Source organism: Ixodes scapularis, unplaced genomic scaffold (genome assembly GCF_016920785.2).
Source record: "Ixodes scapularis isolate PalLabHiFi unplaced genomic scaffold, ASM1692078v2 PGA_scaffold3__209_contigs__length_174095766, whole genome shotgun sequence".
In the NCBI taxonomy this organism is placed as follows: domain Eukaryota; kingdom Metazoa; phylum Arthropoda; class Arachnida; order Ixodida; family Ixodidae; genus Ixodes; species Ixodes scapularis.
The window spans coordinates 113,830,602-113,845,039 of record NW_024609868.1 but is presented as its reverse complement, the minus strand read 5'-3'; positions in this window follow the sequence as shown (position 1 = coordinate 113,845,039).

Here is a 14,438-nt window from a genome sequence, read left to right as displayed (position 1 = left end):
GTCTTCCTTCTTTAATACTGTAGTTTCAGAGCTGTCTTCAGTCTAAGACTGAAGATAGCACTGTGATTTTGCTAAGCTACCTGGCGTATGCGCCATGTAGCCTACCACTTTCACACTACGTTTCGCACTGCACTGCTCAACGGTAAATATGTTTCTCCTCAATGTTGTTGCTTTTCTTCAACTCCCAGCCTGCCCGTTTTGATGTGGATGACCATCGTCCGGTCGTTTTCCTTTACTCTGTTGAAGACCCCAGGCTATCGGTCCAAGGTACTGCACCGGCTCTCATCTACAGTGAAGACACGAGACGTCCATTGGAGCCGACAAACTTCCCGCTGGCTAAACAAACGTACAACACAATTTACGTATTGTTCTCTTTGTTTTCGGTGCTTATGCTCATGCTTCTGAAATACTTTGACCTGGACGACAGTCAACGAATCGAGCTCTGCAACGAGAAGCGGCAGCAAGCGTAAATCGCTAACAAACAAAAATCGCCAATACGATTCGTCGCGAAAATGGCCTGCCCATCCAGTTCCGCCTTTGTACGAAAAGGGACATGGTGAGTGATTGGGTAAGTATAGGAAACGGTCGTTCCCATCAGAAGGACCTGCTTGTGTGCTCGGAATGCCCACCCAACCTTCGCAGTGACGAACAGGCTAATATCGCGCTAGCCACAGCAACAGCAGACTGCAGACTTCTTGACGATCGGTCTTCACCGACCTGCCGCCACTGCCCACAAGGCACACACGGATGTAACACGCTGCCCCGCCGCACGAAGAAAGGTCTATTCAACAATGGCCCCCGTATATATCCGGGCGGAGCTGCTCAAATATAAACCGGTGCGCGAGATATTTTTGGTGCGCAGCTACGTTCTGTTTAGAACAACAACACGTAGCGCGCGGCCAGCAACCCGTCTTCGTTCTCGCACCTCGTCCCGTGGAGGGGTCGGCCGACGTACACGTCTCTGCCGAGTCTTCGGGGCGCTTCCGACATGCGACGGGGACTATCATTTACGTCTCGCAAAGAAAGCTGGATGGTTGGGTACCGTTCGCCGGCCTGCTTCGAGATGGAGGAAAAGTCGGCCCGGTCCTGTAGGAGTTGCAACGTGCGCTGCTTCGAGACCGGAGGAGAAGGCACTGCCTGCTCTCTTAAGCGCGTTCGGAACTTGCTGCTACCGTATCCAGTTTTTCGGCGTGTTCGCCTACGTGTCTCGCAAATAGTCTACTGCTCCGCGAATGGCGAAGGGGAAGGAATCCCCGAGGATAATGGAATGACCTCTGCAAGCAGAGTTTTGAGGAAAGCGTAGAATAGCGGGTCGTTTTTCCTTTGTCGCACATCCGCCGGTTCGTACACCGCAGATAATCGGTCTCTTGAACGGATTTTCCCCGAATCACGATTTTTAATGAGTCGGCGCTGTTTTTAAGTGAACATTTGAAACAATGCGGTGGCCGGTATAGAACGCGCTGTAATCCACCGTCTGACCGTTCTTTCATTGGGTTCATAAACACTGCAACCGAATTTGTTGCTCCCGCGCTTTGTACAGCCATAGCTGTTTTAGGGACTTTCCAGCTGCATTTGCGGTGTCGTCGTTGTATTAGGTAGAACACTCCGTTACGACATCAAATTACGTGACAACATCCAACGAAAGGGTAGTTCACCCCTTCGCCGAAGGAGGGCAGGAGTTCGCACACGCCTTCAGAGCCTCTGCACGCCTTCACACGCCTTGCGATGCTGCCAATGCTGCAGAGCCGGAACCTATTTCAGGCTGGATCAAAACGTTCCGCTATTACAGCGATCGTTCTAGCGACAGTTGAACGGTCTTGATTTAGTCTTCGGCAAGAACCTTGACTCGTGTGGGCAGTGTGTTTCCTTTACTGTATATTTCAGTGACAAGAAGACTGTGTTGTGCGTGATCGAGTAAAGAGTAAAAGATGTTTAAAAGTGCGTTACTTACTATAGGCGCATAAACAACTATAGCTGTCGCTTCTTCGCACACGTTGGAAAAAAAAACTAGAAATTATGTTGTGTTCTTTGTACCTGAGGTCAAAACAGCGGAACGATTGCTGGCCCGCTATTAACATTATTAGCAAACTCGAAAATTAAAATGGACGTTATAAAGTGACGTACATTGTCAGGAATAAAGCAATACAAAAAATGCATTACATGTGCAACGAAAACAAAAAAAACAAAACAAAAAAACAGGGAACAACGTTTTTTGGCGTTTTCTAAAATTTTGAAGCATGGATGTTTCCAATTCCCGTCCATTTATTATTTAACGAGGCTTTTATATGTTTCGAAGCATGAATGTTTCCATACCAGTCCATTTATTCTTTTCACGCGGCTTCGAATCCTGGGCTTAGATGCAACGCTGAATATCTTATAGTCTAGATGTCTGATGTAGTGAAGAACGCACATCGGAACTACCCACTTGAAAGAGCGAGCGTCGTGCAGGCCCCACGATACCTGCGCATGCTCCTTCGCAGGCACGGGTGGAAGCAGCGGCAGTCACGGGTGACCGCCACGCTCTCCAACATTCCTCCCAACAAGAAGGACCCCGGCCTCCAAACGAGGTCGAACAAGAGTCAAGTCGAACTCGCGTGAGCATACAGGAGAAACGGACTTCGGAAACGGGTTGCACACAAGAACTGCGTGTGCGTGACACGCACTCGCGCGCGTGCGCCTTCGCTTTGCAAAAAAGAACAGGAAGGATCGAAGAAGAGCGCCGCCTAACAAGAATCGAAAGGAAGAAAGGTGAAAGCGAATCAACGGCACAAAGGCCTCACCCCGAGGAAACGGAGAGGTCGGCGTTTCATTTACCTCGGCTCCTCGCGTACACCGTTGAATTCATGCGGCGGCGGCTTCGGGGATGGCGCTTGAAAAGGGGAAGTTACCATTAGGCGCACTTCCGTTTGTCTATCACGCGGTGACCGTCCGCAACCTTTTCCCGCTATTAACCGCCGGGGAGACAAAGACACTGCAGACGGCGACCTCCTCGTTCTCTGTTCGGGACCTGTTTCTCTGCACTGCGCGCATCTCCTCCTCGCTGGTCAGCACGGTGGAGCGCGCTGCACGTGAAGAGGTCGTTGAGAGGAGAGATCTGTGCTTCTGCGTTCGAGCACATCGGTGCAGTGAGGAGCGTGCTTGCTGTGTCTACTGTGGTAATGTAGAGCTACTTGACGGGCAGGAGGTTAGGATGCGACGAGGAACTGAGGGAGACACAGGACAAGACCCCTCGTAGACGTCAGAACGCCGAGCTTGTGTTGGAATAATTAGTGGGTAGGTGCAAAGCTAGCTTCCTTTGTCTCTATCACTGATCTCTATTGTAGTAGCCTGGATTGCGGATCGAGGCTTGTCATGCTGAGGTCGAGTGGCACCACCGGCAGCAATCACTTGACGCAACCGAATGCTTGGGACTCTATGGGAAAAACGCAAAAAAAGTGCCGTTTCCCCGTTTCTATAAGCTGTTCTCCGCAATAAAACCTTTGGCTGCTTTTAGGAAAGCCTGTCAAATAGCTTGCTCACAGACATTAAAACTGACAGCCGTGACATTTTTTATAAATAATGTTTTGTGGTCAAGAGTGACTCCGCTGGGAGGAAAAGGAAATGCAGCTCTACGAGACAAGAGTTGCTTAGAGTTACCGCGGAGTCGGTGGCGGTTTCGATGAGTTAGGTTTAGCAGACGACATGCTTGAAGGCTTTGCTACACGAAATTCGCTCACTCCCGGAAATCCGCTGTCAACATTGAATTTTTTCGATATTCATCAACTTCTGGGCTTCCCCGACGACGGCCTTTTTGATGGCATATTCCTTTGTTTACTCCACGGCGAAAGCAAGCTTACCACCTCATGCCGTGGGTGCTGTGGCACGTTTGAAGTTTTAACGGGCGGTCGAACGCCTGACAAATACCGATTCAATCGCCAAGCTCCCGATATAATGATCTCAGCACATCATGAAATGCTCGTCTTCGAGCAACTAGTAGAAGCTTCAATAATCCTACTCTTGTGTGTTTCTCCCATAGACCAGCGTGTATTGCCTGTGGTGTCAAGTAATGGCCACCGGTGGTGCCATCGACGGGCTCCCGATCTACGATCGAGACTACTACTACAGAGATCAATGGTCCCAACTCACACTTCGAACGTGTTTGATCTCCGAACGCCGGCGTCCAGCGTTCCACGTTCGCGTTCGAACGCGTTCAGCGAGTGCAGTGGAGACAAAGACAGCTATAGCTTTAGGTCTACCCACTAATCGCTCCAATCAGAGCTCGTCGTTCTGACGTCCCCTCGCACCCTCATCTCCTTCTCTTCCTCTGTCTCTCGGCGCATGTTCCTGAGATGGGTGAGGGGGAGTGGAGATGTCTGTCTGGGAAAAAGTAATTAGTGCATATGTCGACTTCAGGTGACGATGTCTGCGACGAGAACTGACAATCGAACTCTAGTTCTACTTTGATCAGAAAATAAAAACGGTAGTCCAGCTAATGCCATTAAGTGGCTGGAATATCTATAGTCAGGCTTCATGCTTATAATACTCTCATGCATCATTAAATGGGACTGCCGGTCCCATTAATAAAACGAGTATTGGTTTTATGCGTATTTTTCAGCAACTCTTGAAACTTTACCCAACAGTTCATCACACGTTGACCGACCGGTTCTCAACGTATAATCCACATTACCGCAAGGAACACTTAAACCTTTGTGCTAAAAGGGTTCCCTCTTGCGTCTTATGTGTCTTTATATTATCGCTGCGGCTTTCTGCTCTTTCTACTGGTTAAAAATGTTTTTGATATATTTTTAGTGATTCTTGGTCACTAAAATCTGTTTTTTTTTTACGTTACTGACCTTCAACGTAGAATCGACTGTACTGACCGTACTGACTCCACACTGCAATCACCGTTGCCTCAAGGAACGCTTCAACTTCTTACTTTATTTAGACCATTGTAGACTGCAATTAACATCCCGAAGAACACCATTCAGGTCACCAAAGCACAATCGTTCGCGGACGAGCTGACTGATTACTTTCATGGTCTTAACTAAGAGATATTGGCACGTTGAGGGCTGTTACTGTATTCTTCTTTTTTTATTGTAAGTGATAATAGAATTTTTTTTTAAATCACTGTTATATAGAGTTTGTGCAGCTGCAAGTTCTAAGAGTGGCGGAGTGTTTTTTGTATGTATATTACAGATTTGTTCTGTGTGTGTAAGCATGGTCTGAGAAAGACCTGTAGTATTTCAAGCGAATAAAAAAAATATTTTGCAAAAAAAGCTTTTTGAATCTTTTTATTATTCTAATATTTCTCTTTGATCTTCACTTTGTAAGTTCTTGTTTCCGATGAAATAAGATGAATCGATACCTTTTCATTGTTTAGAGCAAAGGTGGTGACGAAGTAAACGCCGCACCAGGTCTACTTATGAGTGATTATCTAGGTGAGCATCGGACTCCTCTTTGAGATAAATTGACGTAGGAATGTAATTGTTCCTGTGATCCGCGGCAGCTACTTATGCATGCAAGCACTACAGAGAAGAGCTGGCCTCTAACAAGGACGGGACAGTAACAGGAACAAACTCCGAAGGACACGGAACTACGTGCGATCGGCGTCGTTCTTCTTTCCAGCCTCCTGCACTTATTCATCTTTGCAGGATGCCCGTTACAAATGACGGCTTTGTGAACGCTCGTAAATGTTACCAGACAGAACAATTAACGTAAAACAAACAAACAAAAAAAAAGTCGGTGATTTCATTAAGCCCGATGCTGCTCAAATATCCCGAACCGCAAATCATTCGTCCAGGAACCTACTCAACGGAGCTACGAGTCAAGGTTACCTTTTTGATGTTCTGTTTTTGGTTTCCTTCCGAGGCCCCTAGTCGAGCCCAGTATTTTAGAGCTTTGCCTAACTTGGCGCTATTTTATAGGCTCCTGTTGGCAAGTGGTTATTTAGACACGACGGATGATTCTATAATGCTCGCCATTACCATGGCGATAATTAGAGTGACCGAGCGACGGAATTACCGTTCTTGATAGAGCACAATGAGTAGGCCATACTTCCGAGTCGCAGCACGTTCTAGTGCATAATACAACTCGTTGGAAGGCGATTTCCATGCAACACTTGGCTTCGGTTGTTAAACCTTATCACCGCCTTTGTTGGGGTCTTTACAGTGAGGTGTAGTTTTTATTTACTATAGACTACACTCTATCCGATATCGTTGCTTTACTAATGAACAACTACGTTTGACTTCGGTATTGTCGTTCTTTTTGGTTTACTACGCTGACATTGATGTTGTGCGTCGTGTACCTTCGAAAACCCAAGGGGTACAAAATGTGATTGTAAAGTTTGTGCGACGTAGTGTCAGAGGTGAAGTCTTGTCAAAGACGAAAAAACGAAGGCTTACGAGCGCTGACCTTGGTTTTCAGACCTCTGTGCCAGTTTATATAAACGAACATTTATGTCTCGAAAACAAAGTCTTGTTGAGCAAAGCGATCCGCCGCAAGAAGGAAAAGGGATGTAAGTTTTCCTGGGTGTCCCAGAGCAGAATTTTTATGCGAAAAAATGAAACTAGCGACGTCATTTTGATAACCAGTGAAGACGACCTTTCCAAGATTGCGTAGACGGAAATTAGTTTTTGATTTTGTTCTTCTTTTCTTTTTATGTCTGAGTACTTTTTTACGCCCCTCGACTTGTATGATTTTCTGGAAGAAAAGCATTCCTTATCAGATACGTTTCTTCATACGAAGACTAGGTCAATAAAAAACAAGCATGATGAGTTGCATAATTCGTTTCATGAATTCGGACCGCACTGAAGTGTTATCATGTTTTCCGAGACGTGGTATAGAAGCGGTGCAAATTATTTCATTTTGGTCGATTACAATCATATCAGCGTTGATAGAGCTGGAAAAAGAGGCGGTGGTGTCGCTATGTTACTGAAGAAGTATATGAGGCACAAAACATTAATGCAGTTTTCAATAATCACCGAAGGGTATGAAATTTTGGCTGTTCTTGTTAATGATACTATATTTTCCGTTGTTTATCGTCCCCCAAGTACTGCCTTTGCGTCTTTTATTCAATGTTTTGAAGAGCTCTGGATTTGCAAATGACCATAACTATAGATCTTACATCTCTGGTGACTTTAATATTGATTTGTTTACTGATAGTAACTTGCAATTTGCGTTTACAACTCAGTTTCAATCCTTTGGTTTTTCTAATGTCATCAAGAACCCTACAAGAGTAACAAGTACAAGAGCTTCTCTTCTTGACTTGTTTATTACAAACCACGAACATTCCGTACTCTCTGCCGGCGTCATATCATCAGATATCAGTGATCACCTTCCAATTTTTATATCGGTAGAAAAACGTCACTTTAGGCAACGTTACCTTAGCTCGACGATTACATACCAACCTATCACGCAGCGCCAGTTAGATGCTTTCCGCTTTGAAATTGAACATACAAATTGTTCTGTTACATTTGAAAGTTCATCGGTAGATGATGCTTATAATTCTTTTTTGGACTTATATATTCGAATATATGGCAAATATTTTCCATTTAAAACCGTAAAACCCTCCAAAAACTCTCGCAAACCTTGGGTTACACCTAAACTTCTCACTATGATTCGCACGAAAAACAACTTATATGGTCAGTTTTTGAAATCTAGGGAAACCTCGAAACTTGAGATTTTTAAGGAATATAGAAACAAACTAACAAGCATGCTGCGACAAGCGAAGAATGATTATTACATTAATATGCTTAATATCGATGATATACCTACGTCAAAGTGACATGATGTGGCAAAGACTCAAAACACTGCTTAACTACAAACCACAGGTTTTTATGCCAGTTGAAATTAACATAGATGGTTGTATAATGTCGGGGACGGATATGTTGAATGATTTTAATAACTATTTTGTAAATCATACCACATCTCCTGTTTCTACTACTACTGTAGATAATGCACTTCAGTGCAAGCCTTCACCCTTGCCTAATTCTATATTTATTTTTCCTACTGATGTATCCGAAGTTTATAATATATTTATGAGCCTAAACAATAGTAGAAGTATTGATGCATACAATATGCAAATAAAACCAGCAAACTATGTTCTAGATATCCTAGCACCATACCTAACTTATATATTCAATCTTGCACTTGCGTCCGGTGAGCTTCCTATCAAAATGCAGATTGCCAAAGTTAGTGTATTGCATAAAGGTGGTGATTTAAATAATATTAGCAATTTTAGACCTATTTCCATACATCCAGTATTTTCTAAGCCACTCGAAAAACTAGTTTCAAATAGAATTATCTCTCGTCTTGAGAAATACCTTTTAATTACAAATTCTCAATTTGGTTTCCGTAAAAGTTATTCCACTGAGTTAGCATTATTAAAACAAAAAGAAATAATATTAAGTGCACTAGATAATCACTTATTAACAATCGGTATATATTTAGATTTCTGTAAGGCCTTTGACACAATAAATCACAATGTCCTCATAGCAAAATTAGAATACTATGGCATTCGTGGGAAAACATTAACTTTGTTACAATCTTACTTACAGAATCGTACCCAGTTCGTGTCTATATTTAACTTTAAATCTGATATTTCAAAAATAACAATTGGTGTACCCCAAGGCAGCATTTTAGGCCCCCTACTTTTTTTTCTTTATATTAACGATATTGTGAATGTAAATCGTGATCTTAAAGTTGAGTTCGTTATATGTGCTGATGACACTAGCATCTTCTTTTCTGATAAAGATATCCGTACTTTAGTAACGAAATGTAATACCGTTCTTGATCGTGTAGAAAAATGGACAAAAAATAATCACCTTAAGTTAAATTCGCAAAAAACCAAAGCCATTTTATTTAAAAGTCAACATGCTACAGTTATGATTCCAAACCCACTGATTTTGAACAATGAAGAAATTGAATTTGTCGACACTATTAAGACTTTGGGTGTTTGGTTTACAAATAGTATGTCTTGGAATAAAGATGTTGATAATTTTTCGTCTAAATTGTCAAAAACAGTGGGGTTGCTAACCAAGTTTAAATCATTGCTACCTCGTCGTGTTAAGCTCCAACTTCACAATGCTTTGATATATTCCCAACTTAATTATTGTCATCTAGTTTGGGGAAATACAACAAAAACAAATATAAATAAACTACATATTTTACAAAAGAAAGCTTTGCGTGCTATCGCCAATGTTTCATACTATGATCATACTGAACACTTGTTCTCATTGTTTAACATAAAACCAATTTCAAATATTTACAGGTCCCGACTTCTTGTGGCGTACAAGAAGCCTACGCAGTTTAAAAATAAAGTTTTTGAGGAATTATGTAACCTAGTCCTTTTCACTTCCTCATATCAACTCCGCCCTAAAAAAAATGGTTTGTTTCACCATCACATACATTATATTATAGCCAAACGCTAAATTACCAATTAACTACTTTATTAAATGAATTATTTTTAAAAGGTGTTGATATTCAGGCAATGACGCTGGCAGAGGTACGAGCACTATTTTAGGATTGTTTTCTTAGGTACGGCTAAGGCATACGGATCACCGTACCATTGTATACCACAATGAATGTATTAATTTTATTTTTTGTCTTGTTTTTGTTTGATCTATAGTCTGTACACTTAAAATAGTGTTCTTTCTCTCAATGTAGCTATTTTGTTTGTTTTTTGAAATTGCTTAGAAATCGCCTGCCATAGAGGGGGCCAGGACCTCCGTCAAGCTGCTGCAGCAGATTTTTGCTTGGTCCCCCGTTTCAGTGATGAAACAAAATAACGATTTATTATTATTATAATGCAGAGAAACTCAGAAAAAAAACTGGGTAAGAAAAAAAATTTAGAGACACTTTACGGCAGCGATACATGGGCGCTGCCATAAGCGACTTTCAGTTTTTGTTTCCTCTTATTCTGTTTAATTCATTATTACCATAGCAGGCCAGGCTATCGCCATCTTAGATTCTACTGTGTCCTTCTCCTCTGCATTGGCCTTTGTGGAGGCGCGTCAACACCTATTTCAGTTAAAGCCCTTTCACGTTTTAAAAGTAGCGCAAGGCGATGCGCTCCTTTTTTGCTCAATTTTCATCGCATGATCGTTTTATTCTACAAAAAAAAAAAAAAGAAACTGGTTACAACAGTACGGATGTGTTGTCTCGTTTTCTTTCTTTGACAATTATTTTCGGCTACATGTTTGTACATGTCGTCATCTGATTTGCACTCTCTGGTTTTTACCGCGCCTCTCTCCTTGTCTGCAACTTTTATCTGTGCTGTCTTGGGGTGTAAGTCACCTTTAAGCATGGGCCACACTGCTCATACAGCATGAGTCATCGTAATATCCGTGGTTCGAATGTCGAGTGCCGAAGTTTTCTCCTTGAACTCACTGCCATGCGGCATCTGAAGCACGGATCTCTCTGTGACCCGCGTTCGGATTTGTATTTAGACCGCCTTTTGTATGATGTATAAAACCGGCGTCACACTGCATATACCTCATCATACAAATTCGAACGGGGGTCACAGCGAGATCCGTGCTTCAGATGCCGCATGGCAGTGAGTTCAAGGAGTAAACTTGGGAACTCGGCATTCGAACCACGGATATTACGATGACTCGTGTTTGCACACTGTCTTTTGCATGATGTATGAGCAGTGTGTTCCATGCTGAAGCGGTGTGACCATGGCTTTATCGTGCGCCTAACTCCCAACGAGCGAGAGAAGGTTGCTGTCTGACGTGGGGAGTGCCAGAATACGAAAGGGGTCTGCCGACGTTTTCAGGCGGAGTTTCAACGGTGACCTCCGTGGTCCCCTACAACTGTATACTGGGTGGGGCTCCTCAACAAGGAGGGAGCCTTAAAGAATAAGAAAATGACAACAGTGCTGCTCATCACAGATGCTGACACTAAAATATGCAAGACTTGGTGCCTTCACTGCCGACCCCCACCTGCCGACGGGGAGGGGCACGGCTCACATCTATCGGTTGTTGCGCCAATCGGGCGTCTTTGGTTAGCACACGGCTGACGTAGGTAGGAATTTAAAATTTTGTATATCTATATTTTTACTCAGTTAAGTTTGTTCCGTGAAATGTTTACGCCCTGAAGGTACTCGGGCGATTTTTTGAGCTCCCAGAAATACCTTTATTTTCTGACTGCCCGGCCTTTATCCTTTACGGTATGCTATATAGTATCGAGAAATTCACAAAAGTCATTGCGAAATCGGCAAATGAAGATTATGCCAAAACCAACATTCTCATATACCCGCGCTTTTCAGTGCCGGGACTTCAGTAGCGGGCAAGGCTTGCAGGTCGGGCAGACGATCTAGAAAATAGATTACGCGAACATTTGTTTCGTGCTGCCGCGCGGGTTCTGGAACGCGCTGCCAAAGCATTCATTTAATACCATGAAACTGCTTGTAATTCGTTGAGAACAAATTTTACGGCCCAAGAAGTGAGCCCTTGCTGGTCGCTGGCGTCACTTTTTCATTGTCGCCAGTAGAGACTTTCACTTCGAAAAACACGGTGAGGACCAAAATTGTTAATTAAACTACGCGAAAAAAAGTTTGTGGCTTAATATTTGGGTTACAATTTCAGCGATGTTTGTTGGTGTGTTGAACAAATTATTAAAAAAAATCAGAAACCATAAAAATATAGCGGCGGAGTATACTTTCGCGATTACTTCTGTGCAAAAAATCTTAGCACGATACGTTCAGAAACTGATTTATGCCATCTCTTCAAACAGCCTTCGATTCCTGGGACTCACCCTGTATAATATACACGTAGTAAAACAACATCCAAAAACAGAAACTTGGAAACTGATTTTTCCAACCCCGCAAGTACGACGCGTAAGGACAACGAACGATTCCAGTTGGCTTTGAGACAAGTTCTTACATTGCTGATCCGGAATTCAAATAGACCTAGCTTATGGCAATGGGGGTGGCGATGGGACCTTGCAAGACTAGAGGTCGCCATCAGACACCGGATGCAGAAGAACTCCACGCAGACAGGTTGCGTAGGAGGGACGTGCATTTCAATCTTCGCAAACGCGATCAGCATAACTGTCGCTAACGTGATGCTTCCTCTTCTTTTTGCCCAGTTTCCGCCGCTGCTTCGCTTTTTCTCCTTGTTAACACAAAACTAAAAAAGAAAAAGAAAGAAAGAGAGGAAGTTGATTGTGTAGGCGTGAGACCTCCGGCCACGTCGCTCGTCGTAGTACATAAGAGAACGCACGAAGCGTGAAGACCCCGCGAATTTATACCAGGAACCAGCGGCCTAGGGAAATCCAAATGAAAGAAACAATGTTGCGAGTGTAAATGGATTTTTTTATGTCTCCGTGAAACTTTCTTTCTGGTTGTAATCTTTTCTTTTTGCTCCGCGAAACGGCGGAAGATATCCAGGCGCTGCGTGGGGAGCTTTGAGGGCGATGCCTCGCGCGCATAAAGAAACGTGAGCATGTGTCGGCTGCCTGTTCAGCCTTCAGCTCACGTCGCGTGTGAGAGGTAGCGCGACCTTGGTCATGATGGTTATCGGAAGCGTTCCATCACCATTGCAACTAGTACGAGGACTTCCTCGTGGGTAAGTTAGAACGCGCCAAGAGATAAGGGGGTCCTCCCACGCGCTGTAGTCTTGTTCGTATGCCTTCACTCTGCAAGGGCCGGGTTGATCCCTATTCACATCAACGCAATCGACCCTTTTACAGCATTTCCTTTTGATAATAAAAACAAATGTGCAATATACGGAGTGTTTATGGGCTGCGAGCAAAACAGTTGTTTTGAGGCTGCATTCCAAGTAGATTATAAATTATAATTTTTCGTTTCATACAACGACTGATTTTACTCGCCTTGTCTGGAGACTTCTAGAAAGTTTCGATTGGTGTCGTATATAAATGTTTAATTATATGTCATGAGTTGAATTCGCCAGCTTAGCCTGGCGAAGTCAAGTTAGGGGCGTAGGAACCATTACGAACTGTATGTTTGACCTGATGAAGAGCGGTCCCCGCTCGAAACTTCATAATTAACTACCTACATAGAATTTCTATAGGTATGTATCTTTTGTGTTAACTTCAAACAACCCATTGATTTACCTTATCTGCTTCACTTTACATTTGACATATTGGGGGATCAGCGGCCGAGTGGGCTAGCGCATGGCAGCTCGGAGCGCGTGGAGCGAAAGCTCGCGCTGCAGAACCCAGGAATCCTTGTGGAACGATGAAAATATGAATCCTCTTTTCTACGTTAATGAAAGATAATGATATTAACAAACAACTGTTTATTTAAGGGATAGGATATAAAATATTTACAACAGAAATGGCCAATTCGTCAATAAATGTTGTGGGGAATAATCCTAACCTCTGGCAACTTCCCCTGCCGTCCTCCTCGACCACACACACCCTCAGCGGGGGCCCCAACCACAGCGAAACTCGACAAACAAGGTTCCACACAAAGGCTGCCGAGTCGAACTCTTCCACAGCCGTAAGGGGTCCCAAGTTTGCAAGTTAGCGGGCGGAAGACTCCACAGCCGAAGGGGGGTCGCACTTGCAGGTTGGCCTCCAGAGGAAGGGTGATGGACAAGGCTTGGTATTCGGGAGCCAAGTCCCCTGCGCCCTTCGGTGGCCGCTTGTATTGAGTTCAGCAGCATTCTGGGGTCCTCCAGACCACCAATCAGAAAGTTTTAGGAGGACCAATCAAGAGGGGTTTTCTTAGCACCAATCAAAAGGCTCGGAGCCCAAAACAAATACGAACATCCCAAAAACAAGTGCATACACAATGCCGAACACATTCCAAACGAAGCTCACAAGAGCAGCCATAAACAATAGAAAACATATTCGTAGACAGAGAAGTTAGACATACACAGAGCAAAACCACCTCCGAAGTAGAGATCCCAAAAGCAAACACACACAAGACAAAACATTTCCAACGCGGGGCGCTGCGACCAAAGTTCAAGGTTACGGTGGGCGCTAACGTTCACATTCGCCCCATTTGGGCCCCCCGACTCCGGTCGAACACAAGGGCCGTTTCGCAAAGACGAGCGAACTCCCAAAGAAGGCCAAATACAAAGTAAACCTATAGACTAGTAACTCCCGCGAGTAAAACTTCGCGACACTCAGCTCAATCCCCACTTCTGCACGTTTCGATCAGGGTAAGCATAGTACCGGCGTGCGGTCGTGTATCACTAGTGCGTGGTGCACGTTAAAGACCCCAGGTTAGCGGTTGCACCGCACTGGCTAAATTGCTCATCTACATCTGTGACACCAGACGCCGGTTAAGGATGCATAACTTCCGGCTGTATAAACGTACACACAAACATGTTGAATTAACCTGAGACTGGGGTAGAATAGAAACATCAAAACGTAGAAGGGACAAACAATAGACAGGACGACGTGTCAAACTCAGCTAACTCGTTTATTTAGTCCAGCTCTTTATATAGTTGCAAACTCAAGGCCATCACCACCAGGGTTGTAAAAGTTAC